We start from the raw sequence: 6,000 nt of genomic DNA, 5'->3' as shown, positions 1-6,000 counted from the left end.
ACACCCTAAAGAAAATGAGAAAAACCCAATATAATTTCAGCAACAACAAGTGCAGTAACACAACATTTAAAAAGCTGAGATCTTTATCAACATGCTCCGATGATCCAACAAAGAATTATAACCGTAACAGACGTAATAATCTCAAACCAATGTATCTCTTTTACAGATGAACCATATATGATAAAGTAGATCATAAGAACAATAGGAAGGTAAAGATAAAGAAGTCCAAGATGTATAGCTCTACTAAATTTATGAGAATATAACTTATTTCTATACTGTCAGGATATGCAATTTATAAGCCTTCTGAACTTACTCGTCAACATCAAACTATTTCTACTGAAGACCGTGCAGTATAATAAGAACATATTGGTTATTAAAGAGATTGATGATATACCAAAGAAAATCCAGAAGGAGAATATCGTTCAGACATACTGGAACTAGCTGTAACATAAGCAACATAAATTCTATACACTTAAAGCGGAGCAAAAACCACTAAATGTAGAAAAATAACAATACATGATTTTTCCATAGAGTCCTCTATTAAAACATAGTTGAATAGAATACCAATAATAAAGCAATGCTGATCATTAATCAGGCAGATTAACAATTCTTCTGCCTAAGATTATGATCAGCAACCATTCCCACATGATAAGAAACACATCTGAAAATAAACAATCGCATATGACTCTGAAGATAAAAGAGCACATAGAATACTCAGAGAAAATTTTTGTAAGATACTCGACCATAATAGCAACATTTAGATATTTTACAGTTCGAACACTACCTTGCTGACTACTAAAGTCATTGATTATCCCACATTATACTCTTCCGCTAAAGTAATCAATTCAGAAGAAATCCCGGTTACCTCATTCTTTAGATACCATACCTGATAAAATCGATTACCAGTGAATAATTTCTTCTATAATAGTGACATTGCGTATCCGAAATAATTTTCAGAAAAATTTAATATATTGTCTAGAACCCTCTTTACTTGCTAACCAACTGTTGGCTCTAACCACATTATTACTCATTCAATTGCTGAACTTTTCAGCTTCTCACCTATGTCGTGATATAAAATTTTTAAGAACGAAGGGGTGGAGATCGTGATGCCACCAAAATTTAATTCTCATGAATACAAATAACATAACATTCATTATTAACAGAAACACTATGAATCTCTACTCTAACCTTTATAAAATCTGCACATCATTTAAAACTTTTCGATCATCTTGAATATTACTTTCAACATCATCAGAATTAGCTCGATTTGAAGACATTTTTGTCTATATGAATACATAATTCATTTTGAGTCAGGAGATAACACACTATCACATGTTATATAATGACATGTATTTCTAAACTTCACACATGCTACGTTCAGTCTAAGAATAGACTAAATTGTAGCTCTGATACCACTAAATGTAACACACCTAACTCGTATCTATCATCAAATTAGAGTTACAGAGAATTGCTGAACATACGGAACACTTAAGTATACCTTTCATACATAGCCATAATCATAACATGAATCAATCATTCAGATACATACTGTCCATAAATAGATCCCTCGAGGCCTTAGAAATACATTAGAAAAAATTCAGGATTAAATTGGAAACATTTGGAAAGTATTGGAAAAAGTTTCAAAATTTTGACTCTAAGGGTCACACGACTGTGTGCTTAACACGGCTGAGACACACACCCGTGTCTCAGGCCATGTAACATACAAAATAGGGATACACGGCCGTGTCTCAACCCATGTCCTCACTTGTATAACTCATGAAATAGCCCCACGCCCGTGTACCAAGTCATGTGCCAACCAGACCTAGATGCAATAGAACCTACAGGGGACACACGGTTGTGTCGCCAGGCCGTGTGTCACACACATTTGAGTCACACATTCGTGTCTCAAGCCGTGTGGACATGAAATTGCTAAAAAATCAAGCCATTTCCAACTCTAAACCATACATACACCTAACAACATTTTTGTGCAGACAATCAAGACGTCAAACTTTATCAAAACTTACATATAATGAGCAATTTGATAGTCCTAATCCAATTAGCCAATATTGTATTCAAGGCACCTCAATTGTAAACATTCAAACTTACCTAAACAAGTATACTCTACCACATTTCAACCGTACACATTTAGTTCAATACCATATCAAAACATACCATATCTTGACCATATTGAAACCAATTCATCACATATCATTTTAGTGATTCAAACATGCATTAAAACTTAATCATATGAACACATGCTAATAAGGCATCAAAAGTACCAAGCCAAGTAACATAAACAAACCAAAACATTCAACTAAACAACATTATAAGTCCATCTATACATGCCATTAAAACACTTAGCCAAAAAAATTAGAATAAAAAAGGAAACTTAATTGCTGACATATTAGAATAAAAAACTAAGCATAATTTTTATTATACTTTAAGCTAACTTTCATTTTCTATTCTCTACACCTCTCATGGATAATTGGTGTAGCCTTACATATACATATATATTTTTTCCTTATGAGCATTTCTGATAACCATTTTACTTAAACGTTTCTTATTACCATAACACTTTCACATTTAACATATAATCATTCTGTAATTCATCATTCATTTTAAACTTTCCTATAAACATATCATCCCAGAATCACTTACTTTCACTAAACAAGGTGAAAGCTAAATAAATAAATTGACTATATTTGTTATTCATTAACGAGCACTAAAAGGATTAGTATTAAAAATGGTTCATCGTATGCTTCTTATACTATAATAATTCAATCTAAACTCATACATATATGTATGTACATATATATCTTTAACTGAATAATCATCAATATAACGATACTCACATATGATCAAGTAATTCATTGAACATTTAACATTTACTAATATCTTGACTATACATTTCCTTTAACATTAAAATAATTTTGTAAATTCCATTCACATTTAGCGTGATGAACTAGTAACTTGACTCGGATACTTGGGTAACTACACCACACCAGAGGCATCATAGATGCATAATAGGAGCACCGGAGTGCAAACAGGAGCACAAATGTGCAAACAGAGGCACTATAGACCGAATAAGGACACCGAAGTGTATATAGGGGCAACAAAGTGCAAACAAGACCACCGAAGTGCAAATCCCGTAAAAGTGCACATACTAACCTTATTGGCATGCTAATCGTATCCTAATCATTTACCATGTCCAAACGAGCATGTTAACAAAATTATAACTTTCATGAATCAGAGGACTTCCGTATTTCTCAATACACATGTTGTAACAATTCATTATCATTCCAAAATCGCATATAATTTTCAAATAAATCCTTTCTCACCTTTTCTTAAGTATAGAATTGTTACAATATTTCATGAAAGTTATAATATTTCAACTAAATCCTTTCTCACATTTTCTTAAGTTATAATATTTCGATTTCCAACTCACATTTTAAATATCATATATATACATTTATAAATCAGTAGTAACATTATATATATTGATATGTACAATTCTATACCTACGAACTTACCTGGCTAAATTGTAGCAATGACTAAGTATAGTGGCTATTTAGTAATTTTATCCGCTCCTCGATTTTCCACTCGTTCTTGATCTAAATTAATAATTTCATTCAATTCATTAATTCAGATAGTAAAACCAATTCATTTTATGCAATTTAGTCCTTTTTGACATTTTTACAAAATTACCCTCAACTTTTCATTTTTATTCAATTTAGTCTGTATGTCCTAATCATGCAAATAACCCAACTTTTATTAAAAACCCATACCACCCAAATATTAATAGCTTCCATTACAACCCACATTTGTAAAATTTTACACCAAGTCTTTGAATTATTATTACTTTAGCAATTTAATCCCTAAACATTTAAATCATTAAAACATACTTAAAAAAATACTTATAAATAATAACTAATACTTCGAATTCATCATTTAACATCTGAAATGACATAGATTCATCAATCAAAATATTCAAAATCTTTAACAATTTCAAAAATGAAGGTACGGGTTAGCTTGACCTAGTTGCAACGATTTCAACAACTTAAAAATTATTAGAAACGGTGAAAAATAGCTTACCATGCAACAATTTTAACCATGGCCGAACCTTGAAAGCCTTTAGCAATGGATTCTCATGTTATGTTTTCTCTTTTCAAGGAAGATGATGAATAAAAAAAATAACATTTTGTTTTTATTTTACTTAATTTAATTTGTTAAATTAAGTAAAAATTATTTTAACATAAAAACAATTCATTTAACAGTTACCGTCCACTACCTTACACTAGGGTCTAATTTCCATTTAGATCCATAAACGATTATGCATTTTAGCTAATAAAGATCAATAGCGATTAACTTTTACTTATTTACACTTTAGTCCTTTTCAATTAATTAACTATCTAACCATTAAAATTTCTTAATGAAACTTTAATAAAACCTTAATAACACTCTGTAAATATTTAATAAAAAAATTATGGCCCAGTTTATAGAAATGAGGTCTCGATAACTTATTTTCTAAAACCATTGAACTTAATTATTCTTTGAAATAGTATAAATTACCAATTCAAAATTTACTGTAACACTATAATAGATTCTTAAATATTAAATAGTAATATGTACAAACTCACTCGTCGAATTTGTGGCCTCGGATCCATTGTTTCTGACACCAAACAGGTTGTTAGAACATTCCTCCTTACGAAAATTTCGTCCTCGAAATTTCTCACCTGATAATGGTTATTCAGATCAAGTCTTTCTTTCACCTTTTAAAGAGTAGTGCAATAACAAAATCTATCCGTTCCCAATCAGACTTCATACCAAAATTTGATACTATACCTTAACTATAGACATAACATATATCTCAAATTTTAACTCTGAAATTTCTCGTTCTAATCATGTATACCAGTAGCCTTGTCTCAAAACATTATACACTTTTGTAGCTGTCTGATATAAATCAAACAAACTATGAACTACCTCATATAAGATGTCCCATATATCCCAAAATTATTTGGTGCACAAATTCGAATGTTTTTCCCTACATCTCAAAATTCTCTAAAGAATTAACGGTTGTTCATGATATTCAATCCACCTTAATTCAAGATCATCTGAATGAAACATTACTATAAACAATAAATTCTTCTCTGGTTGAGACTGAAGTAGATACCTAACTTAACTGAACAAATTTGATGCTTTCTTGTCATAACTTTACCATTAGTAGTATAACTATCGAGAAATTCCTAGTAATCATTTATCGAACCATAACTGAAAAAAGCCCAGATCATCAGATTCTAGATACATTTGATAATTCATAGCGTTTAGCTAAAGTTTGTAATTTTCGTAACAGACTCTAGCTGATGTTTCTGACACTTCTACGTGTGTAACTTCCAATTGATAAACGTTCTATTACTTGAAAAAATCAAATGGTATCATTTAAATACAAGTGTGATAGCTACTACAATCGAGACAATTTTAACCCATAATAGTATTTCTCGATTATCACTAATCTGGTTGGTATATTCTTGTATTATGTCTTCTAGAATATGAATCCCTCATTCTGGTTGTTTTTCTGCTTGCCCATGATTTTGTGAAATTTATTCCCGATTATAAAGATGAGCTCAAATACATCCAACTCAACTAACTCCTCAAGTGAATTGTTTGTTTTGACTAAAACAAATGAGTCGGTTTTGTCAACTTGATAGTAACAAATCAAAATAATTCTTTCTTCTTATCGTCAAAATAATCCAGACATATAGTTTACCATAATTCCCATAGAATAGAAATCAAAATCATCACCAACGGTATTAACTCATACGAAATATAACATCCAGTTTTGACTTATTGGCATGATTCGAGATTGCCTGAGTAATGAGAACTAATATGTGAGGTTAAGCTTGATCTTCCCCTATCTATACTTTTGTCGTTATCTATCCCCTTCATGATAGCTAGAAATAAGATACGTAATGAAACTATTTCAATAATTAACATCAATGCATT

This window comes from Gossypium hirsutum, chromosome D02 (assembly GCF_007990345.1).
Source record: "Gossypium hirsutum isolate 1008001.06 chromosome D02, Gossypium_hirsutum_v2.1, whole genome shotgun sequence".
NCBI classification, from domain to species: Eukaryota; Viridiplantae; Streptophyta; class Magnoliopsida; order Malvales; family Malvaceae; genus Gossypium; species Gossypium hirsutum.
Note: the sequence above shows the minus strand (reverse complement) of the source record.